At 45.7% G+C, this 26,022-nt stretch overlaps 1 long non-coding RNA gene across 1 annotated transcript in view; it reads right to left on the bottom strand.

Moving 5' to 3' along the window:
* LOC142311232 (uncharacterized) overlaps window positions 1-26,022 on the bottom strand; it is a 62,313-nt gene that overhangs the window by 2,960 nt on the left and 33,331 nt on the right. Inside the window, exon 3 of the long non-coding RNA XR_012754249.1 lies at window positions 995-1,075. This is a non-coding gene — a long non-coding RNA (uncharacterized LOC142311232). The remainder of the gene's footprint in view (window positions 1-994; window positions 1,076-26,022) is intronic.

Below are 26,022 nucleotides of genomic sequence, written 5' to 3'. Positions count from 1 at the left end.
CTGGGCACCAGGTAGAGAAAACCAAACAGTATTACTTTATTTTTATTAATATATGACTGTATACACAGTCATCAATGAGTGCCGCTGTCTCTATTGATCTTGGTGACCATGTGACAATGCTTTCACAGCAGAAAAAAAAAGGTATAGCCATTTACATAGCATGGGTTGAAAAATCTGCAAAGCGTCTAGTCATTTAAGGGAATCTGTCAGCAGGTTTTTGCTGCATAAGCTGAAGCCAGCATGCTGCAAGTGTTAACACAGAAAGTTCAGGCATGGCTGTTTATTCACAATCCAATCTTTTGTTTATTGCCTATGCTTGTTTAAGCAACAGGACGCTTATCATTACAGGACTAGAAACTCGCATGTTTGGCAGTCCGAAACACCACCTTCCCTTATTGATAACTCACTGTCAATGAACAATCTATATTGAGAGATTGGTGAGGGCGGGAGTAGCTCCCTGGGCTCAGTTACATGACGAAAGCAAAAAAGTCAGATTCTGTCAGAATTGCTGCAGCCAGTATCTAAGTGATACATCGTTGGATTCAGAATCTCCTTGCCTACGTCATGCTGCTCTATTAAGTATAAAAAAATTTGTTGATAAGAGGTTAACTTAAGAAAAATAAAAATAATAATAGAAAGATAAATTTAATATTAAAAATGTAGAAAAAAAATAATTAAAACATTTTTAAATTCTAGATTATTTTGCCATTTCACTGTAACATGGTATGCATGGACCACTTGAAAACACAAATCTGGCCTTTTTTTCTTTTAAGGGTCATTACAACATAAGAAATGGCTCAATGGAGACGTCGGGAGAAAACGGGAATAGCTAGCATGGGACGTTTTTGTGAACAAGCTCTGCTCATGGGCTGAAGACAGACAATGGACTTGTGAACTGCTCAGAGAGGCCAATTGCAGATTACAGTAAAAAGTTCCCTTCTATGGATGACCTCAATCCAAAATGATCTTTCTTCAAGTGAATGTCTCCACCTACCCTACATCCTCCACATGGTGGGCGCTGTCATCTCTTATTCCTTCCTTGGTTTTTCCGGTTCCACATTAGATGTGTGCGTACCTTAAAGAAACCAAATAAGTACATGTGATAAGGCAAGCTCATATTATTACCTTCTCCTACAATGTCTGCTTATTTAAAAAGTTACTTGAACATTAAAGGGAATTTATAACCAGGTTTTTACTACAGTGGGGAAAATAAGTATTTGATACACTGCCGATTTTGCATTTTTTCCCACGTAAAAGAATGGAGAGATCTGTAATTTTTATCGTAGGCACACTTCAACTCTGACAGACAGAATGAAAAAAAAAATCAAGAAAATCACATTGTATAATTATTAAAGAATTAATTTGCATTTTATTGCATGAAGTAAGTATTTGATCACCTACTAATCACCAAGAACTCTGGCTCTCACAGGCCTGTTATTTGTCCTTTAAGAAGCCCTCCTAGTCCGCACTTATTACCTGTATTAATTGCACCTGTTTGAATTTGATACCTGTATAAGGCTGGTTTCACACATCTGGCTTTTCGCTGGTTTGCCGGATTCGGCGCACGCCAGTACAGTGTATACAGTACAATGGCAGCGTGACAAGCGTCGGTCACATGCTGTCATGTGACCGGAGCATGTGACCCGGACGTTTCGGCACTGCCATTGTACTGTATATACTGTACTGGCGTGCGCCGAATACGGCAAACCGGCGAAAAGCCGGATGTGTGAAACCAGCCTTAAAGATATGTGTCTACAAAATCACACGCCAACCTCTCCACTATGGCCAAGACCAAAGAGCTGTCTAAGGACACCAGGGACCAAATTGTAGACCTGCACAAGTCTGGGATGGGCTACAGGGCAATATACAAGCAGCTTGGAGAGAAGGCAACAACTATTGGTACAATTATTAGAAAATGGAAGAATTATTAGATATGCCAATCTACTGGGTCTGGGGCTCCATGCAAAATATCACCTCATGGGGTAAGGATGATTCTGAGAAAGGTCCGGAATCAGCCCAGAACTACACACCTGGACCTGGTGGACCTGGTCAATGACCTGAAGAGAGCTGGGACCACAGTATCAAAGATTACTGTTAGTAACACACTACGCCGTCATGGATTAAAATCCTGCAGGGCATGCCATTGTTCCCCTGCTAACGCCATGACATGTCCATGTTTGAAGTTTGCCAATCACCATTTGCATGATCCAAAGGAGGCATGGAAGAAGGTCATATGTTCAGATGAGACAAAAATAGAACTTTTTGGTATCAACTTTACTTGCTGTGTTTGGAGGAAGAAGAAGGATGAGTGCAACCCCTTAAACACCATCCCAACCGTGAAGCGTGGGGGTGGAAACATCATAATTTGGGGATGCTTATCTGAAAAGGGGACATGACAACCATATTGAAGGGAGGATGGATGGGCTCATGTATGTCGAGATTTTGACCAACAACCTTCTTCCATCAGTAACATCATTGATGATGGGTCGTGGCTGACACGGATGACAATCACATGAAACACACAGCCAGTGAAAGTAAGGAGTAGCTCTGTAAGAAGCATTTCAAGATCCTGGAAGTGGCCTAACTAGTCACCAGACTTGATACCGATAGAAAATCTTTGGAGGGAGCTGAAACTCAATTTTGCCCAGTGACAGCCCTGAAAACTAAAAGATCTGGAGAAGATCTGTCTGGAGGAGTGGACCAAAATCCCTGCTGCAGTGTGTGCAATCTTGATCAAGAACTACAGGAAACATTTGACCTCTGTAATTGCAAACAAAGGTTTCTGCACCAAATATTAAGTTCTGTTTTTCTATTGTATCAAATACTTATTTCATGCAATAAAATGCAAATTATTTAAAAATTATTCAGTGCTATTTTCTGGATTTTTTTTATTCTGTCTGTCACTTTTGAAGGTACCTACGATAAAAATTACAGACCTCTCCATTCTTTGTAGATGGGAGTACTTGCAAAATCGGCAGTGTATCAAATAATTATTTTCCTCACCTTGATACCAGAGATGTGTCACTTACTTGACTGCATGTTATTATTGTGATACAGTTACTATTTCCCTGCCGCAGATCTAGTAGTACTCTGAATGTTGTGCTCTGAATAACCACACTCATTGGTAGCTGTTCTGTGTTTAAATTAAAGCGGCTAATCAGTGGTAGGGGTGGGGTTATACAGAACAGTTGACTAGAAGGCATGGGATACCTAGTTCTCTAATAATAATCTGCTGCTGAGAAAACAATTATTTTAATGAAACAGCAACACACAGCCTTGTAAGTGTCACATTGCTGGAATTAGGGTCTGACTACCTACATCATGCTGCTCTCAGATTACATAATATAAACCTGCTAACAGATTTCCTTTAACATATTAAATGTCCCAGACTTAAAGCCCCCATATCCATTAGATAAAAGTCTTTTTCATTGTGATCGGCCAACCATCTAATGTGTATTGGGGCCTCCTTGCTATCCTGCAAGGTGATATTGGGGGAGAGAAGGATCTGTCTTATTGTATTTTAATGGCCGATTCTGTTAGCGGCTTTTTCATAGAGAATTCGGGACAGTCCAATTGGCTGAGTGTTCCTGTGTATGGGGAGTCAAGAGATAGAATTGTCAGATGAAGGATTGTTTGACTGACAGCTATCTAATGTGTATGGTCAGCTTTAGATATATCAACTAATCTGAAAGTGTCAGTCATGATAGGCTTATAAATACTGGTTGAGTAGACAGTGTTTTACATGTTAGGCTTAGGGTACATTTGTTAAGGTGAACTCTTAACCAGAGATCACTAGTTGCCTACTGCCTGGCCGAATTGGTATATACCAAGTGCATGCATAAAAGAATTCACACCAGACACAGTCGGATATGAAGTCTCTTCTTGGTCACAGTAAAGATGGCATCAAAACAGACAGAGGAGACTCATGCGTCCTCTGATATAGGCTAGGGGCGTACACAAGTTCAGATATGCCCATTTAGTGGGACAGTTCATGGGCTAGCGAATGAGGAGATCCGTGTTGCTGTTGATGGGCAGGTCTGACTCCAGTGGATGAAACCATGATGATGGGAGGGACGTCATTTAGTGGATCCATGCTGATGGTTTGGTCTGTGATGTCTTCTAGCTTGACCAGGGGTCTTCCCTTATATGGTGGTCTTCTTTCATCTGGACATTCCTTGCATTCCAAGCAAGGTGTGGATAACAGGAAATGGCGGCCATCTTTATATCTGTGTCATGTGTATGATCTGAAACCTGAATTATGTAAGGCAAATCGACATATTTCCCACAATCCCTTGTCAAGAGGTTAAGTATTTCATTTTATGGCTCTCCTCAACACATTCACACGACAGTCCCGTTCTTGGGGTCCGCAAAAAACGATCCTGTTTTTCTACGGATGTATCCATGTGACATCGGCATCCATTCCATTTCATATATGGTCCATGTGCCATACATGTGCCTTCCAAGTTTTTTTTGCGAACAGCAAAAAAAACGGAACGAGGGTTACATACAGTCAAAAGCTATAAAGTAAGATAGCTAGATAGATAGATAGATAAGAAAGACATATATAATGTCCCACTCACCTGCATTTTGTGGCACTAAAGGGTGTTTAGCCTTGTACATAGCGAAAAATAATAAAGTAATTAAAAAAAAATAACATGGGGTCCCCACCAAATTAGATCACTAGCCAAGGTAAAGCAGACAGCTGTGGTCTGCTATTCTCAGACTAGGGAGGTCCACAATTATTGGACACTTCCCAGCCTAAAAATAGCAGGCCGCAGCTGCCCCAGGATTGGCGCCACCATTAGATGCGCCAATCCAGGCGATTTGCCCCAGCTCATCCCATTGCCCTGGTGCTTTGACAAATGGGGTAATATATGGGGTAGATACCAGCTGTGTAATGTCACCTGGCATCAAGCCCTGGCATTAGTGATGTCACGGCATCTATCAGATACCTGACATCACTAACCCAGTCAGTAATAAAAAAAAATAGACGACAAACAAATTTTTATTTGTTATAATTTATATTTATTTTATAAACTCTCCCCAACACATTCCTTCTTTCACCAATTTATTGAAAGGAAAAAAACAAATTTGGGTCTAGCGTCATAAGGGGGTCCCACGACGATCCATACTCACTGCCCCAGTCAATGAAGAACAGAATTGTCCCCATTGGCTGGGAGAGCAGTGCAGTGACCTGAGCTAAGATCATTAGATTAGGCCAGGTCACTGCAGGGTATTATGTGCACCGACGTCATGAGGTTAGCTAGGTACATTACCTGCAGTGATGAACTCCGCTAAACTAGTAACGACAGCATTTGTCACTGAGTTCAATGGCCGCCGGGTTATCACGCGAAGTATCGCGAGAGGCCCGTGACATCCCCGCTAGTCACAACCTCGGGCCACTCCCGAGACTTGAGGTGACATTGCAGTGGGCATAGAACCCAGTGACGAGTGTTGACGACATGAGTTCAGTGGACTTCATCATCGCAGGTACTGAACTTTGCTAACCTCCTGACAGCAGCACTCGTCATCCCTGCAGCTGCTCGCACACTGCTGTGAGCCGCTGCGGGGCTGGTGGGGGAGTTTGATATAGACTGCAGGGGCACTGATAGACGGAAGCCACACGAAAGTCTTTTCGTGTGGCTTCCAGGGATTTTGCGGACCCATTGACTTGTATTGTGTCACGGTTCGCATTTGCGGAACAGAATAGGACAAGTTCCATAATAACGGAACAGACATATGGCATCCCATGTGTTTTTTTGTAGGAACTGATGGCACACGGAAGTGCTCAATTCGAACGGTTGTCTGAATGAGCCCTTAGATACAACAGCACAGTAGACAGCATCACATATTAGGCTAAAGCTAGGTTCACATTTACGTTGTTTTAAATCCGTCAGGACCGTCAGCAATGGATCAGTACTTTTTTAGATGTCAACTGACGCAACAGATGTGTTTTTCACAGGATTTCTTTCACAGGAATCCTGTGAAAAAATTGATCCGTTGCGTCCATTACATCCACTCTGCGTCCGTTTTTTAACGGATCAGTCATGATCCATTTGTGTTTGGGACAGCCCAGTGGGTGTGCCAAACCTGCTGGGCATGCTCAGTAGAGCATAACGGAATCCAGCGCTGGATTCCGTCGTAAGACGGATTACGACGGAATCCAGCACCATGAACAAACATTACAAGCTTGACTGATGGCAACCGATTCCTGTGCGGTGCGTTAATTTTGACGGCCCGAAAAACATTACATTCTGCGTTGTTTCCGCCCGACGGTCAGTCCAAAAATGGCTGACCGCGGCGCAGCGGATGCAACGCAAGGTAATCAGTCGCAATCCGCCACTAATACAAGTCTATGGGACACAACGGAATCCGCTAAACGGATTGCGTTGTTTACCATAGCCGCGGATTGTGACTGATACAATTTAGCGGAAATGTGAACCTAGCCTTAAGGCCCCGTCACACACAGAGATAAATCTTTGGCAGATCTATGGTTGCAGTAAAATCATGGACATATTGTTCCATTTGTACACAGCCACAAACTTGGCACTGATTGTCCACAATTTCACTGCAACCACAGATCTGCCGCAGATTTATCTCTGTGTGTGACGGGGCTTTAGATGTACTGGTTAAGCAATCTGACCAGGGGTGTAACTACACAATAGATGCAGGGATTACAAATCGCACCCAGGAGCCTAGGGGCCCCAAAAGTCCTCTTTGGTCTATATGAAAAGACCACTGCTGGTAAAGACTTGCAATAGTTGAGGGCCCTGTCGGATCCTTTGCATTGAGGCCCATGATCTTCAAGTTACGCCACTGAATCTGACTATGCAGACCCAAAGGGTTAAAAACCAGCAAGGAGGTCACGTGTTCAGTTCTGTCAGCTCAGTGTTTAGCAGAGAAGACATCCAGGAACACAGCCCACCCCTCCACACAAAGTAAGCATCGGAAGTATGCAGAGCTCAAGGTCACAGAGCAGAATAGTTAGATGTGTCCACAAGTGGGGGCTGACTCCACTGTCTGCTGCTAAGGGTACCTTCACACTTTAGCGATGCAGCAGCGATCCGACCAGCGATCTGACCTGGTCAGGATCGCTGCTGCATCGCTACATGGTCGCTGGTGAGCTGTCAAACAGGCAGATCTCACCAGCGACCAGTGAACAGCCCCCAGCCAGCAGCGACGTGCAAGCGACGCTGCGCTTGCACGGAGCCGGCGTCTGGAAGCTGCGGACACTGGTAACTAAGGTAAACATCGGGTATGGTTACCCGATGTTTACATTAGTTACCAGCGCACACCGCTTAGCTGTGTGTGCAGGGAGCAGGGAGCCGCGCACACTGAGCGCTGGCTCCTTGCTCTCCTAGCTACAGTACACATCGGGTTAATTAACCCGATGTGTACAGCAGCTACATGTGCAGAGAGCCAGAGCCGGCAGCACAGGCAGCGTGAGAGCTGCGGAGGCTGGTAACTAAGGTAAATATCGGGTAACCACCTTGGTTACCCGATGTTTATCTTAGTTGCCAGCCTCCGCAGCTGCCAGACGTCGGCTCCTGCTCCCTGCTCGCTTCATTTGTCGCTCTCTCGCTGTCACACACAGCGATCTGTGTGTCACAGCGGGAGAGCGCCTTTGAAGAAAACGAACCAGGGCTGTGTGTAACGAGCAGCGATCTCGCAGCAGGGGCCAGATCGCTGCTCAGTGTCACACACAGCGAGATCGCTAATGAGGTCACTGCTGCGTCACAAAAAGCGTGACTCAGCAGCGATCTCGGCAGCGAGCTCGCTGTGTGTGAAGCACCCCTAACACGACCTCTGGATATCACCCAAGACCCTAAACGTTCTATGCCTGAAAGCCACGTTCAAATATTGAAAATGAGTGGACCTTAGTGAGGACCCATCACCTAGATAAAGTGGTGTGTTTTAGTTAAACAGTCTTACGTTTTGCAAAAACACAATCTAAGGGTATGTGCGCACGTTGCTTTTTACCTGCTTTTTACCTGCTTTTTTGCTGCTTTTTCTTCTGCGCTGTTTAATGCCAAAATGGATGTGTTCTTCTATTCAAGCAAAGTCTATGGGAATTTGGGTTTCTTGTTCACACTATGTTGTTCAAAATGCTGCCTTTTTGTGGCAGAACTTTGGTCAAAAACTCAGCTTTGCAGTGCAAAACCCAAATGGCAAAAACAATTGACATGTTGCTTCTTTGAAAAGCTGAGTTTTTGACCAAAGTTCTGCCACAAAAAGGCAGCATTTTGAACAACATAGTGTGAACAAGAAACCCAAATTCCCATAGACTTTGCTTGAATAGAAGAACACATCCATTTTGGCATTAAACAGCGCAGAAGAAAAAGCAGGTAAAAAGCAGGTAAAAAGCAACGTGCGCACATACCCTAATATATAAAGCTGAATGTGTGTGTGTGTGTGTCCGGAATTGGCATCTGCACCGTCGCAGCTACAGCCACAAAATTTTGCACACTCACACATCTGGACCCCTAGGGCGTCATAGGCTATGTTGTGAGGTGAATTTTTAACCCCGCGCGTTCCAATTTACCAATCAATTTTGCCCCTATCTACATAATGGGGAAAAAGTAAAACGAAAAGTGTATCCGCACCGTCGCATTTACAATCACGAAATTTTGCACAGACACCTCATGTGACCCAGGGAATGTCGTAGACTATGTTTTGACAGGAAAATTTAACCCCGCGCTTTAGAGTTACTCTCCAAAAAACATGCCTCCATTAAAGTCCATGGAGCCTGGAACTACCGGTTATTAGTAGGAGCTGTGATTGGTTGCTATAGGAACAAAAGACATTCATAGTATAAGAAGCTTATATGTGAGGTAATAAGATGTCGGTGGGGAGACGGATAGAGAGAGACAGACAGAGAGAAAGACAGGGAAAGAGACAGAGAGATAGAGACAGACAGGGAAAGAGACAGACCTGGAAAGAGACAGTTCAATGCAAAATTTGTCCAAATATCATAGAGCATCACTCCAAAACTATAGCTTACAACACTATCCCACAATGTTAATCATAGGATTAACCTATCCTATGATTAACATTGTGGGATAGTGTTGTAAGCTGGAAAGAGACAGACCTGGAAAGAGAGAGACCTGGAAAGAGACAGACGGGGAAAGAGACAGAGAAACAGACCGGGAAAGAGACAGACCTGGAAAGAGACAGACGGGGAAAGAGACAGATGGGGAAAGAGACAGACGGGGAAAGAGACAGGCAGATATGCAGACAGGGACAGAGACAGGCAGACAGGGAAGGAGGAGACAGCCAGAGAGACAGACAAAGATAGATGGGGAAAGATACAGACCTTTGATAGAGACAGACGGGGAAAGAGTCAGAGAAATAGAGACAGACAGGGAAAGAGACAGACAGAGACAGACAGACGGGGAAAGAGACAGATGGGGAAAGAGACAGACCTGGGAAAGAGACAGACCTAGAAAGAGAGAGATAGAGACAGACAAAAAAAGAGAAACAGGCAGACGGGGAAAGAGACAGACGGGGAAAGAGACAGACGGGAAAAGAGACAGACCTGGAAAGAGACAGACGGAGCACATTACTTGGCCAATTTAGTTAAATCTGTGTGGAATATCTGTGGTGTTGAAATATATGTTGTGAAATGCTTCTATTAGCTTAGTTTTTGGCTTTTTTTAAAAATTACATTTCTATCTATTTGTTTTGTGGTTTTTGTGTGCACAATAAATTTTTGTTAATACATTCTATTTTGTTAACAACAGTTATTAACCTGGGCGAAGCCGGGTAGTACAGCTAGTATCTAAATATAACTCATTAAGAAATCTTTTGGGATCATATTCTTCTGGTTTAGATGGTTGAACAGCAATAACTTTCACTCCACTAACTTTACTTTCACATAGCAACAAATAAACACCTCGCATCTTGGACATCAGGCTGCTCACTAAGGCCTCCTTCAGACCTCCATGTCTCCAGTAATTCAATGATGTGTGGTGTCCGTTTTCACATGTACCAGAGCCACGTTTGCACGCATACTAATAAGGCTATGTTCACACACTGCATTTTTTACCCGCGTTTTTCGTGCGTTTTTGCTGCAGAAATTTCTTGAGAAATTCTTGTAACCTTTCTGCAGACATTCCCCAGCCAAACCTATGACAAAAAAAATTCTGGGAACACACTGCGTTTTTTTCTTAAGAAAATTCTTTCAGTAGATTTTCTTAAGAAAAAGAATGAGCATGTCACTTCTTTTCTGCAGCTAACTGCGTTATTCACTCCATTGACTGTAATGTAATCATGAAATAGCGCAGGAATAATGCAGGTAGCAAGTTATGTGTATTTTCCTGCGTTATTCCTGCGTTTTCCTGCGTTATTCCTGCTTTATTCCTGCGTTATTTCACGTTTTTCGTGACATAGTGTACATCACTGCCCTGCGTTTTGCAAGGAAGTGATGTGACTAGGAGAGAAAGAGGAAGTTCCTCCATTTTCAGTGTTGTCAGAAAGTAGTGCAAATGGCGTGGCACAGCCGAATGAGTATAGATGTGAAAAAATGAATAGAAATGGTACGTATATAGTGCACCCAAACACACACATATCACACTTATACACAGACACATACATATATAATGCACACACACATAGAAATCAAACGTACATATTAAAAAAAAAATAAAAAATATCGTGTGCTCTGCAGTATTTTTACCGTCCAGCTGGGTAAGCACACAGCAGCGGCCCGGTATTTTCAGGCTGGGGAGGGCGAGGGCCATGATTAATGCCCCCCCCTCCCTCCCGCAGCCAAGAATATCTGCCCACAGCTACCCCGAGAATGTTGCATCCATTATGCGACAGTCCCGGCGTGTCACCGGCTCTTCCTGTTGCCGTGATGCGGTGGCAATCAGGGTAATATGGAGTTAGCGGCAACACATAGCTGCCGCTTAGTCCAAGATTAGTAATGGTAGCATCTATGACACGCCATTACTAATCTGTAACTGAAAGTAAAGAAACACACACACCGAAAAATCCTTTATTTGGAATAAACGACAAAAAGCCCCCTCTTTCTCCACTTTATTAAACCCCCCGAACACAGCTCCGACGTAATCTACACTGATGTCCCGCGGCGTCTGTGAGCAAGTGCACAATGCAGCTCCCTGGGCGATGCTGCAATTAACTCCAGGTCATTTCTCACGGTCGGTGATGGGAACACATTACCGGCCGCAAGAACTGCAGTGTGTGTGGGGGTTGGGGGAAACACAAACATCATAAATAAAGCTGGAATATCTATCCCTCTATTATGTATCTATATTATCTCTCTCTCTATCTCTCTATTATCTATCTATCTATATTATCTATCTATCTATCTATATTATCTATCTATCTCTATCTATTATCTATCTATTCTCTCTCTCTATCTCTCTATTATCTATCTATTCCCCTAAATATTTATCTATCTATATATCTCTCTATCTATATTATCTATCTCTCTCTATTATCTATCTATTATCTCTCGCTATCTATCTCTCTATTATCTATCTATTCCCCTAAATATTTATCTATCTATATATCTCTCTATCTATATTATCTATCTCTCTCTATTATCTATCTATTATCTCTCGCTATCTATCTCTCTATTATCTATCTATTCCCCTAAATATTTATCTATCTATATATATCTCTATCTATATTATCTATCTCTCTATTATCTATCTATTATCTCTCGCTATCTATCTCTCTATTATCTATCTATTCCCCTAAATATTTATCTATCTATATATCTATTTAATCTATCTATATCATCAATCTATCTATTATGTATCTATCTATCCCTCTATCTATCTCTCTATCTATCTATCTCTCTATTATCTATCTATCTATAGATATATCTCTATCTTATCTATCTATTATGTATCTATCTCTCTATTATCTATCGCTCTATATTATCTATCTATATCTCTATCTATCCATCTTTCTATGTATTTTTCTATCTCTCTATCTATACCTCCATCCATCCATCCATCCATCCATCCATCTGCCACTGTCTCACATTTGTTTGTGGTTATTTTAGATGTTTTAAAAGTTTTTTTTTAATTCAAATTGTAGGTGGAGAATAATCCACTAATCTGGGACCCAGCTTGTCCGGATTTCATAAATACATTCAAAAGACATGCCTGTTGGACCCAGATATGCAGGGATCTTTTCCCCTTGTGGGATAAAGCAGACCCACAACTTCAATATCAAATTGGTAAGGTTAAAATGAATTGCAATAAAGATATATGAATCCAGTGCAGACTTATATTGAATAAAAAAGTTTTTTCTTTCTTTATTGGATAATAGAATGAATAAAAAATCCAGGGACGGGGGCGTGGCCAGCAGGCAGCATGAGCGGTCGCATCTGAGAGCAGCTCCGCAGTCCAACGCTGATACATACTATTAATCCTGCCGAAATTGGTGCCTAAATACACCTCCGGATTCCCTGTGGTGCGGTGAGCATTCTGATCGGTACCATGAGCAGAGGTCGCAGCGCAGCGGCGGCTGAAAAGCTGAAGAAGTTTGCTCGGGACTCCCAGCAAGATGGCGTCGGCAAGCAGTCAGAGCGGGAATCCAGTGAGGCGGAGGAGGAGGAGAGCATGGAGGCCGGATCCAAGGAGCCGCAGGAGTTAACCCTGCAGCAAGTTACTTCGCAGTTACTTGCGGCGATCCAGGATTCAAAAGTGTCGCTGACGGGCAAAATCGAGGAGGTTAAGATTGATGTGGGACTCCTCCGGCTGGATCTGCAAAATCTGAGGGAGCGGGTAAAGGAGACGGAGCAGCGGATTTCCACGCTGGAAGACGACGCAAGAGCGACGCCGGGCAGGTTGTCCTCTTTGGAGAGCGCGGCAAATAACTGGGCGCAAAGGGCTGACGATCTGGAAAACCGCCTGCGTCGCAATAATTTAAGAATTCTGGGGATGCCGGAGAGAGCAGAAGGGAGCGACCCATGTAAGTTCATGGAAACATGGCTTTCTGAAACTTTCCCTGATGCGACGCTGTCAGCGGCATTCGCTATAGAACGAGCCCACCGGGTACCGGCCAGACCTCCTCCCCCGGGAGCGCAGCCTAGACCTCTCCTGGCACGACTGTTGAGCAGCAGGGATAGAGATGCGATCCTTGGTGCGGCGCGACGCAAAGGCCCGATCCTGCATCATAATGCTCCCATACTGATTTTTCCTGACTTCTCTGCGTCTCTTCAGAAAACGAGGGCATCCTTCATTCAGGTGAAAAAACGCCTTAGAGATCAACATATTGCTTATTCCATGATCTTCCCGGCTCGTCTCAGAGTGGTTCATCAAGAGCGATCCTTGTTCTTTACATCTCCGGCGGAGGCGGATGACTGGATCAATACACTGAAGAGGAAGCGCTGATGCGTTACAGCCATGAGCGACGCCGGGAGGATCGCTGTTGTGATGGCATCGTGGCTCTGATTGTTTATTTCATCTCCTTTGGATTGAGGTTGGTGATACGATTCCTTTTCCTGGGACGCCTGGAATCGCTGTTGCGATAGTTTTCGGATCATCCTATGTTGATATTCGGCGTCCCTTGATACTGAAGGCGCGATAAATCTTTGGTTCCCCCATCTCTCCTACCGTGCGAGTGGAGCGCTGTTCGGGATCGCAGTTGCGTCCGCGTCCAACTCCTTTGGTTCCAGTTTTTGGAGAAATTGAAGATTCCATCAGGATGCGATGGTGCGCTTGCGACCCCCGGAAGCATGTGAGTTACTGGATGTGTTTATTATTGGCCGTCCATTGTGCCGGTCTCCAGGTTGGCCCCCCTCTCAAGGCTGGGCAGCTGGAGATGGTGCCTCTGAGTGTGTCGGGACCTGAGCTCACTGCGATTATTACTAAGCCCTGTTTGAGTTCTGGAATACTCGTCGCTGGTGGGACCGGATTGAACTGTCTTCAGGCGGGACATGTGCCAGAACGCTGCTGCGGGGCGATGACCACTTTCCTGCGATCTTGAATTATCCTGCATCTTGCGATCCAAAAGGGGACTTTACTCCGGGTTTGCAGTGTTTGGCAACGCACTTAAGTTCAGGATGCTGAATTTTGTCTTTAAAGCTATATTAAGGTTTTTTGGGGTCACCATACATGATAGTCACTTATAATTTGGGATTGCCTGCAAATTCTCCTTCCATTTCCTTTACATCCCTATCTCTTCTTCCCCCCTCTCAGTCTCACTTACTTGTCTAATCCCTCGGCCCCTTTATCTCAGCCTCATACCCATCCTTGCTTTTCTATTCCTATCTACCTCTACGCCTTCTTTGCTATTTTCTCCAACTTCCTTCTTCAACCTTCATCTCTCTTCTTCAGTTTCCACCCAGTATGCCCTCCGTTACCTCTCTTCTTCTTATATCTCGATTTTCCCTCCTCTTCACATTCTCTCTTCTGCCGCCCATCTTAATTTCTTTCCTCTTTCTTCTCTTCCCTTGCCCCTTTCTCTATTCCTTACCCCCTCCCTTTTTTTTTTCTCTCTCCATTTCTCCCTTCTCTCCTTTCTCTTCTTTTTCTCTTTTTCTATATTTTTACGCCTACTTACTCTGGGTTCTCTTACCTAAGTATGATTAAAGGTTATGTTGCAGGATAATTTGATACGTTGGACTGCAGGAGAAGCTTAAGTCCTTGTTTCGAGGACACCCCCGTACCAAGTACACCATCTAGCCGCGTTGGTTCACCCTGGTCGTTACTAGGGACACCCTCTCCTGGTCACACTACTGGATCAGTTCTTTCGGCTGTGTGTTTGCAACCGATAGTTTGTATTTAAGGGTACGTTTGCCCAAGTTCTACTGTGGGTTAAGTGTTTGACATTTCCCTATTAATTCAGTACGAGATACATTTCAATGGCTTTAAGTTTGATGACATGGAATGTTAGGGGGCTGGGCACATCCAGGAAACGGGCGGCAGTATTTGCACATATCAAAAAATCTAAAGCTCAGATTGTATGTCTACAAGAGACCCATTTGTTGTTGGAAACCACGAGAGTGCTTCAGAAGCCTTGGGTTCAATGGTCAGTTCACTCTGTTCATTCCTCATATTCGAGGGGAGTATCGGTACTAGTCCATAAAGCATTGCGGTGGGACCCGGGTAAGATTATAAAGGATAATGATGGGAGGTATGTGTTTATCCAGGCTCACATCGATGGGATCATGATAGTGATCTTGGCCATATACATCCCCCCTGCGATGGGAATCTCAATTTTGTATGAAGCGGCTAAGTTTGCCTCACAATTCCCACAAGCCTTGGTGCTCTGCATGGGGGACTTCAATTTGATTAGTAACATAGGGCTGGATAGATTCAACACCCGACAGGTCCCGATCTCCCCTACGATGCAAACTAGACTGAGTGCATTTCTACAGGAGGTGGGGTGGAGTGACATGTGGCGGTTTTTTAACCCAGTACTGAGAGAATACACATGTTATACCCCAGGGAAAAACTCATTGTCTAGAATTGATTACATCTGTGGAAATGAAAGAGTCTGTGCCCATATACAATCGGTGTGTCATCTACCCAGATCAGTATCAGACCACTCTCCGGTATTTGTCAGCATTAAGTGGGAGGGTTGTAAATCTTGTAAAGTGTCACGGAAGATTAACCCTTGGTGGCTGTCACTCTTTGGCACCAATGATAGGATTCCTGATCAGCTCAGGGCATACACCGAGACTAACTCCGTGGAAGAGAATCACTCGGCCTACTGGGACGCGCTTAAGGCGTATTTGAGGGGTTGCTGTCACTCCTCTATCTCTTATGTCAAGAAACAGGCGGCCAGAGAGGAGGAGGAATTGGCCACTCAAAATAGAATGCTTGAACACAGATTTACCTCAGACCCTTCTGAAGGAAACAGATCCCAGTGGCTACAGGCTGGGAGGAAATATCTTTTGTTCCTGCAGGATAAGGCTAAGAGGCATGTCTTCTTCATGAACCAGAGATATTTTGAGCAGGGGAACCAATCTAGTAGTTTACTAGCGTTCCTGGTGCGCCAATCCACTAGCTCACCTGCGGTCCTTAAGATCAGAGACTCCGGTGGAGAATCAATCACCTCCGTCACTGGCATCTTGAAGGTGTTTCTGGACTTCTATAGGAACCTATATGAGTCCAGGCTGGCTGTGTCAGGGGAGGAGATCACTGAATACTTGCGGGATCTGGAGCTTCCCAGATTGACTTTGGCCCAGAGGTCGGCCTTGGATGAGCCCATTAGCATGGAAGAGATGGTGGAGGCGATGGGAGCCCTCAATAGGGGTAAGGCGTCTGGCCCAGACGGACTCCCGATTGAGATATTCGACAAGTATAGGGTGGAGCTGGTTCCGGCTCTCTTGGAGACGGCTGAGGCTTCGTTCCGCAGGGGACGGTTGCCTGATTCCTTCTATGAGGCGACCATTGTGCTACTATTGAAACCAGATAAGGATCCACTGGATTGTGGCTCATACAGACCGATCTCTCTGTTGAACTCTGATTACAAAATTCTTACCAAAATTTTAGCAACTAGACTCAATAAAGTGATCTCCTCCATAATACATGAGGACCAGTCTGGATTCATTCCGGGTAGAAGTACTTCGGATAATCTGAGGAGGGCACAGGTGATTCTACAGATGGGCACCAAGTTAGAGGAGGATTGGGCTTTGGTCTCCTTGGATGCGGCCAAGGCCTTTGACTCTATAGAATGGCCATACCTGCTGGAGGTGCTGCGGGCATTTGGTTTCGGCAATGATTTTATTAGATGGATTGAGATTATATATAAAGCCCCAACGGCTAACATTCAGGTGGGAGGCGGAGTATCGGAAACCTTCCATTTGGAAAGGGGAACCAGGCAGGGATGTCCTCTATCCCCCCTTCTGTTCGCCCTTGCCATGGAACCGTTGGCAGTGCGCATTCGGACGGACCCAATCTACCGGGGAGTGAGACATCGTAAGGGAGATGAACGTTTGTCTCTGTATGCAGACGACCTGTTATTGTTTGCTTCGGATCCGGATTCCTCCATTCCTAGAGCCGTAGAGTTAATCGACCGATTCGGGGAGTTCTCGGGCCTGTCAATAAATTGGTCAAAATCGTACCTTCTCTTCCTGTCCCGGGACAGGGAGGAAATGATGAATACCCACATATGTAGGGTTCCAGTGGTGGATCATTTTAAATACCTGGGGATTATATTGACGGGAAGCCCTTCGGAGATGATAGCAAGAAACATTGCCCCCTTATTATCACACCTCGGGGAGAAATTTAATAGATGGAGCCAACTCCCGCTCTCAGTGGCGGGAAGGATTAATCTCCTTAAAATGATAGTGCAACCAAAGTGTCTTTACATAACCCAACATGTATTCGTGCAGATTCCCCGCTCTTTCTTTCGGTCCCTGGAATCTCTGATGATCACCTTTGTCTGGGGTCCTTCCAGATCAAGGGTCCAGTTGGCCAAATTACAGAGACCCAAGGACATGGGGGGTATGGCCCTTCCTGATCTGTACTTATACTATCTGGCCGGACAATTGAAATATTTGGGACAATGGACACTTCCTGGGGTGAGGGGTTCTCCGGAGGGTCTTCTGGCAGAGTTCACAGGTATGGATCTCCTATGGCCATTGTTGACGGACCACAAGAGGGCTCCTGAGGGTCGGGTCCTCCCAATACACAAACTGGGGGCCAGGGTCTGGAGGGAGGCTAAATCCATTTTTGGTTTCCATGATATGCCAACTGAGACACCAATATGGGGTAACCTGGACCTTCCACACTTTTGTGGGCTGCCGGGGTTTGGCGAATGGAGGAATCGAGGAATAGTCTCCTTGGGATCACTGGTCCGGGATGGTGATCTCCGTCCCTTTGCGCAGCTGCGAGCAGAATTTGATTTGCCGGAATCTCATGGGTTTCAGTATCTCCAGATTAGGCACGCCTTTCGGGCTCAGTTCTCTGGTCGTGGGATTAGATTCTCTTCCTTTCCAGTCATTGGAATTATCAGATCACAGGGCCCTGGAGGCCTCATTTCCAAACTGTACTCCTCCCTTATTCGGGCCAAGGCCATGACCAGTCCTCTTTCTGTTCGGGAGAGGTGGAGTGCCAGGATCCCTGAAATTGATGATGTAGTGTGGGACGACATTGTCGAATCCCACACGCTAGTCTCTCCGGCAGTCAATAATAGACTGATTCAGTTATACATAATACACCAAAGTTATATGACTCCTCAAAGATTGAACAAGATGAAAAAGGCGAATAATCTGGTGGGGGTGGGTTGTCCAAGGTGCGGGAGAGACGGTGCTGATTTCTGGCACATGATATGGGATTGCCGGGTCATTCTCTCCTATTGGAGCGAGGTTGTAACGATTCTATCCACCATACTTCAGAAAGGAGTTGCTCTGTGCCCAATTCTGTGTCTGTTTGGGGTGGTGGACGTACGCTCCTGGTCCCAAAATGAAAACTTGCTAATAAAAAAGGTATTATTTTTGGCCCAGAAGGGCATTATACTAAACTGGATGGGCATCCACCCTCCAACTAGAGCCTCATGGATTGCGTTGGTAAATGCTATAATTCCGTCAGAACATTATGTTTATAAGATAAGGGGATCATTACATAAATTTGACAAAATATGGGGTAGATGGATGGACTCGCCCTTGACCGGAGGATCACCCGGCTCCCTAACTGATAGCCTACAGTCGGTACTGCCGTGATAGTAACCAATGGTATTCTGATGGGTGGAAAGGAGAAATATGTGGCTTATGATATAATGTATTGGGGATACTACGAGACCGCTGTAATCTGGGTTGCGCTTCTCTTATTGAGGTGGGCTTTCGCCCCAGAATGGATATGTTTCATGATCTGACTCCTCTGCTATGATTAATGTGCTAAGGCCAGATTGAATGTAATAGTTGTGGTTTTAATTGTTGTTGCTTTATTACTCTGCTTATCAAACAGTATATGTGTATACTTGTAAAGTACAAATTGCTGACTTATCCTGTAATGTAATGTCTTACTTAACCTTCAATAAAACGAGTTTAAAAAAAAAAAAATCCAGGGACATGCAAAAGTAAATTCTAGCCCCAGTTCAGAGCGACGCGTTTCAACAAGTTGTCTTAATCATAGACCATGATTAAGACAACTTGTTGAAACGCGTCGCTCTGAACTGGGGCTAGAATTTACTTTTGCATGTCCCTGGATTTTTTATTCATTCTATTATTCCAATAAAGAAAGAAAAAACTTTTTTATTCAATATAAGTCTGCGCTGGATTCATATATCTTTATTGCTATTGCTTGGTATTCCTAACCATCCGTGCGCTGGATCTCCACTACGGGACTGCAATATTGGTGAGCTGAACAATTTATTCTGTTTCTGTTAAAATTAATTGTTTTTTTGTTTTTTTTTTAAAAGATGGGGTTTCAAATTTTAAATATTTTTTTAATTTTATTTGCACACATAGAGATGTTAAAAATCGGTGGCAGTCACTGAAGGACCGCTTCTGTCAGGTTTCCGGGTTTTCCAGTTCTCTGTTGAAAAAGCTTGCCCTCAGTTAACATGGAGTTTACTGTTCTGTTGCCCTACTTCCTGTCCAGCTGCTTAAAAGGCCGCCTCTAAACCTAGTCCAGTGCCTGAGTATACTGCTTGCTGTGTGCTCCTGCTTTGCTGCTGCTAATCCTGTTAGCCTTTGGATCCTCCTAAAGACTACCGACCGACCGACTCTGGACCTTACCCGGTTTCTCAAGTTGTGCCCGGATTCCGTCTGCCATCTTCGGTTAGCACTCTGCCCGGTTCTCTCTGGTTCGTAACCACTCTGGACATTCATCCCGTACGGACACTCCTGGACTTTTACCGTTTGCCCCTTGTGTCCCGGCTGCTGCGCATTTAGGCCTTCCGGGGTGATTGCCGGACAGTCCCTGTATAGGGGTTCGCTCTGGTGGTCTCCCTGGGGGAGTCCGGTGCGTGGTCCCGGGAATTCCCTTCGCTCCGTTTTGGGAAAGTATTGTGTGTATTTGTACTGCTGTGTTTTCCGTTGTGTATCCGTGGTTACATATTATAAAATATCTTGTACCAAGAACTCGTCTCTGATTGTCATTGCCCTACGCCATCGAAATCCTCAGAACATATATAAGTATTACATTATACTCAGGCCACTGAGAGGATTTCGCTGGGGCAATGACTGAGACACGAGTAGATCAGCTCTTCTCCATGATTAACTCCTTGCAGCAGGAGATGGAGGCAGTGCAGAATAAACTTAGAGATGTGGAGGCACAGCTGGGCCATGATCACCAGGTACTGGGTCCGGCTATACAGGATTTGCAAGTCAGAGTGGAGGCTCAGGAAGCCGTTCCCACTACGTCCGTATCAACTGCCGGTATGCCTAGGTTACCCCCATTCCGTTTCAATGGTGATCGTAGTCAGTTCCGTGGATTTGTTAATCAATGTATACTGTTTTTCGATGTACATTCTGATTATTACCGTTCTGACCGGTCAAAAGTGTTATGTATCATCATGTTATTAACCTCACGAGCACTGGCTTGGGCTAATCCCATGATAGAGAATCGGGACATCCGTTTGAATCACCTGGATGACTTTCTGAATGCAATGGCACAAATGTTTGATGATCCGAATCGCCGTGCTACCGCTGAAGCGGCTCTCCTTTCCTTACGTCAGGGAAAGCGGTCTGTCATTGAATACGCCACTGAGTTCAAGAGGTTAGTGGTAGACACCGATTGGGGAAACAATGCCTTATTGTCTGTTTTCAGAAAAGGTTTGTCCGGTACCATCAAGGACGAGTTAGCCCGTTCCGAATCTCCAGGGGATTTTGAACTGTTTCTCCAGCACTGTGTGCGCATTGATACCCGTTTGACGGAACGTAGACAGGAAAAATGGGCAGCTGTAAACCGTGTAAACAATATTGCGTTTCCTTCCAGAGAACCCGCTCTCAGGACGCCACGGGAGGCTGAGGACGTACCTATGCAAGTGGACTCTCTGCAAAAACGAGAGACCAACGAACGTCGTGAACACCGGCTCCGTGAGCGTTTGTGTTTCTATTGCGGTCAATCGGACCATTTCTTGATCGACTGCCCGAAACGTCCAAATCGCCCAAATAAGGTATTGGCAGCCATGGCAGAGTGTGACAACACGGACGCAGAGTCCGATATCTCTGAGGCAATTGGACACTTGGATGCGGTGTTTCCCTTGACGGTAATGTCTACCTCACCGAAGGACTCAGAGGGGAAATATACCCATTGCTCACTCCCCATTCAGATCCGTTGGGAGGGACAGCTAATTCCTACCTCTGCAATGATAGACTCTGGGGCAGGGGGAAATTTCATGGACTCTTCCTTTGCCAGGAAACACGGTATCCGGACTCAGCAAAGATCCTCACCGGTTACCATGGAGACGGTAGACGGATCTCCGTTAATCTCTGGACCAGTGGATCGGGAAACCGTACCGCTCGAATGCGTGATGAAGCCAGGTCAGCAGGGGACCCTTGTTTTCATGATAATTTCTTCTCCTCATTTTCCGATTATTTTAGGTATTCCGTGGCTACGGTCTACAAATCCCGTCATCGATTGGGAGACCAAAGAAATATCCTTCCCACCGCAGAGTGGTCCGACCATTTGTCCAACTGTTCCGGTTCCAGTAACATCAAATACGGAGGGCACTGTACAGGTACCTGTTTTACCCCCGGTTTACCGTGACTTCGCTGATATATGCGACAAAAGAAAAGCTGATCGGCTTCCCCCGCATAGACCGTATGATTGCCCCATAGACTTACTCCCAGGGGCGGAGATTCCGTTTGGTCATGTCTACCCGTTGGCGGCACCTGAGCTAGAAGCACTAAAAGAGTATATTGATGAAAGCCTAGCCAAGGGATTTATTCGTCCGTCTACCTCACCCGCAGGGGCACCCATCTTTTTCGTGAAAAAGAAGGAGGGGACTCTGAGACCCTGTATTGACTATCGGGAACTGAATAAGATAACCATCCGGAACCGGTATCCGTTACCGTTGATTCCTGAGCTATTGGAGAGGGTCCAACAGGCAAAAATATTCACCAAATTAGACCTCCGTGGGGCATATAATCTGCTTCGTATACGTCCCGGAGACGAGTGGAAGACCGCGTTCCGATGTCGGTACGGACATTTTGAGTACCTAGTGATGCCTTTTGGACTTTGTAACGCTCCCGCGGCATTTCAACATCTAGTTAACGATATTTTTAGGGATATCATGGACCAATTCATGGTGATCTATCTGGACGATATCCTAATCTTTTCTGATTCTTTACAGGAACACCAGGAGCACGTTAAGACCGTACTTACCCGTCTGAGGGAAAACCATCTGTACATTAAACTGGAGAAATGCGAGTTCCACTGCTCACAAATACAATTCTTAGGTTATGTCATCTCTCCTCAGGGACTGAACATGGAATCTAGCAAGATACAAGCCATTCTCGACTGGCCGGAACCGGGAAACATCAAAGAGGTACAACGCTTTGTCGGTTTTGCCAACTTTTACCGACGCTTTATCCGTAACTTTTCAGAGATTGTTCGTCCCATCACTCTGTTAACCAAAAAAGGACAGAAGTTTGTGTGGTCCGCCCAGGCCCAGGAAGCATTCCATCGTCTCAAGGTATGTTTTACCTCAGCGCCAATATTGGTACATCCGAATCCCGCACTTCCCTTTATCGTGGAGGTTGACGCTTCCGACTATGCATTAGGGGCCATTCTGTCTCAAAGGACCGGGGACAAGAGTCTCTTGCATCCGTGTGCCTTCTTTTCCCGCCGGTTGTCCCCTGCAGAAAGGAACTATGACATTGCGGACAAGGAATTATTGGCGATTATTTCCGCTTTCAAGGAGTGGAGACACCACTTACAGGGAGCCGCACAGCAAGTGATAGTACTCACGGATCATCGTAATCTGGAATTTCTTAAGTCTGCCAGGTGCCTGTCTCCACGGCAAGCCCGTTGGAGCCTATTTCTTAACCAATTCAATTTTATCGTTACATACCGTCCAGGTTCACGTAATGGGAAAGCCGATGCCTTGTCCCGAATCCACGCCGTGGACTCCGTGCCTGGAACCCCGTCTCAGACCGTGTTATCGGATGCCAATTTCGTTGGAGTAATCCAGGACCAGGACTTGTGGAAGGACATCAAGCTGGCCTATGATGGTGACGTATTTCTTGCCGCCCCCCCGAATGATGTAACTCTTGTTCTTCGGAATGGTGTGTGGTTGAGAGAGCGACGCATTTATGTCCCGGAGGCCGTAAGACTTCGGGTTCTCAAGTTGGTTCATGACTCCGTGTTGGCCGGTCATAGGGGGGTACAGAAGACGCAGGAATTTCTGAGCCGGTTTTTCTGGTGGCCTACCTGTTTAAAGGACGTGAAGGACTATGTCCACTCATGTGTGGTTTGTGCCCGGTGCAAGGTCCCTCGTGTGGCTCCTACGGGACTCCTCCAACCGTTACCCGTGCCATCTCGCCCTTGGGGGTCTATCTCCATGGATTTTATTGTGGAGTTGCCAGTCTCAGGCGGGCATAATACCATTTTAGTGGTGGTGGATCGATTGACTAAAGCTGCTCACTTCATTCTGTGTACCGGTCTTCCCTCAGCCGCAGAGACAGTGGATTTGGTTATCCAGAACGTATTCCGATTGCATGGGGTACCAGATGAGATCATCTCCGATCGGGGCGTGCAGTTCACGTCTAGATTCTGGAAGGGGTTTTGTACGGCACTCCAGATTGATGTCTGTTTGTCTTCTGCATACCATCCTCAGACAAATGGGCAAACCGAGCGGACAAATCAAACCCTGGAACAATACCTTCGCTGTTATGTCAGCCATCTCCAAGACGATTGGTTGAAGATGCTTCCGTTGGCGGAGTTCTCCTACAACAACACTCAGAGCAGCTCCACTAAGGTAACGCCCTTTTTCGCTAACCTTGGTTACCATCCGACTATTTTGCCTAGGTCACCGGTTGCGGTTTCGGTGCCAGCGGTGGAGGACAGATTGACAGAAATACGACAAAATCTGGAGGTTCTAAAGGACACCGTGGCTACGGCCCAGGAGCGTTACAAGAGGTCGGCAGACACTCACCGGAAACCGGCACCCATGTACAAGGTAGGGGACTCTGTATGGTTATCCACCAAAAACCTGAGATTGGGTGTTCCTTCGCAGAAGCTGGGACAAAAATTCATCGGTCCGTTTAAGATCACCGGGATCGTGAGCCCTGTGGCCTGTCGGCTACGGTTACCGCACCATCTAAAGGTACACCCGGTCTTTCATGTGTCTCTCCTCAAACCCGTTTCCCCTAATACGTTTCATGGTCGTGTTGTGCCTCCTCCTCCGCCTGTGATGGTCGACGGCGAGGAGCAGTTCGTGGTTGGGGACATTATTGACTCCCGGCTCCATCGTCGTCGGCTTCAGTATCTGGTACGTTGGCAGGGGTACGCCCCCGAGGACGATTCCTGGGAACCGGTGGGTAACATTTGGGCACCCCGGAAGATTGCTCAGTTTCATCGACGTTTCCCGGACAAGCCAGGTCCTGATCCGTCCTGAGGCCGTCTCTGGGGGGGGGAGTAATGTCAGGTTTCCGGGTTTTCCAGTTCTCTGTTGAAAAAGCTTGCCCTCAGTTAACATGGAGTTTACTGTTCTGTTGCCCTACTTCCTGTCCAGCTGCTTAAAAGGCCGCCTCTAAACCTAGTCCAGTGCCTGAGTATACTGCTTGCTGTGTGCTCCTGCTTTGCTGCTGCTAATCCTGTTAGCCTTTGGATCCTCCTAAAGACTACCGACCGACCGACTCTGGACCTTACCCGGTTTCTCAAGTTGTGCCCGGATTCCGTCTGCCATCTTCGGTTAGCACTCTGCCCGGTTCTCTCTGGTTCGTAACCACTCTGGACATTCATCCCGTACGGACACTCCTGGACTTTTACCGTTTGCCCCTTGTGTCCCGGCTGCTGCGCATTTAGGCCTTCCGGGGTGATTGCCGGACAGTCCCTGTATAGGGGTTCGCTCTGGTGGTCTCCCTGGGGGAGTCCGGTGCGTGGTCCCGGGAATTCCCTTCGCTCCGTTTTGGGAAAGTATTGTGTGTATTTGTACTGCTGTGTTTTCCGTTGTGTATCCGTGGTTACATATTATAAAATATCTTGTACCAAGAACTCGTCTCTGATTGTCATTGCCCTACGCCATCGAAATCCTCAGAACATATATAAGTATTACAGCTTCAATCGAGATTTATTGAGGGAGAGCAGAAGTGGATCTGCTGCACCGACGAATAAATGTATGTTTGAGGAGGAACTTCAATTTCTCAAGACAGGCAGAAGCTTACGGAAGTGAGTAGTTTACATTATAAACCTTTGAATAATCAAAGTATGTTTGCAATCCAGTCATCATTTTTTTCTTTCCCTTTCCTATCATAGGACTGAAGGTAACATCTTCCCTGCAGCTAAAGACATGCCAGCACAAAGGGAAGACGACTTGCAGTGTCAACTGGAAGTTTTCAACAATGAGGATGTGGACGGTCAATGCTCATCAGTTGCAGCCGAACACACTTTGGCTGTTAGCACACCAGACACACCAGCTGCTGATGAAGGGACAGACCCGGGATTCGCCTCCTCCGTCTCTGCTTCCAATGCACCGACCAGCAGCTCATCCGCAGCGGCAACAGGAAGCTCATTTTCAAAATTTCAACGTAAGAAAGGGAAGACGACGAAAAAAGCAACAAATATTTCAGAGCATTGTGACCAGCTCACATGTGAGGCTTTGTTCCTTTTAAAAAAAAATCTACTACAAAAAGTACAAGTAAATGTGAGCACTTTGCAGCCAGTCTGGATAGCAGGCTTCATGACATGCCGCAAATGTATGACAGCCTGCTGTGCCCTTTTTGATGTCTATGAAAGGCCCTCCCATCTCAGTGTAGCTGGTGTTGATAGTCTTATTCATGACTATTTCACCAAACAATAACAAAGTGAAGAAACCCAACATGTCACCCAACCACCTAACACTAATTACCAGTATACCATGGGTCAACAAAGTCAAACGTCAGTTGGGATACCAACCCCAAGTTATCAAGGCCACTCTCAAAGACAA

This window comes from Anomaloglossus baeobatrachus, chromosome 5, assembly GCF_048569485.1.
Source record: "Anomaloglossus baeobatrachus isolate aAnoBae1 chromosome 5, aAnoBae1.hap1, whole genome shotgun sequence".
Taxonomy (NCBI): Eukaryota; Metazoa; Chordata; class Amphibia; order Anura; family Aromobatidae; genus Anomaloglossus; species Anomaloglossus baeobatrachus.
Note: the sequence above shows the minus strand (reverse complement) of the source record. Positions and strands in the feature narration are given on the sequence as shown.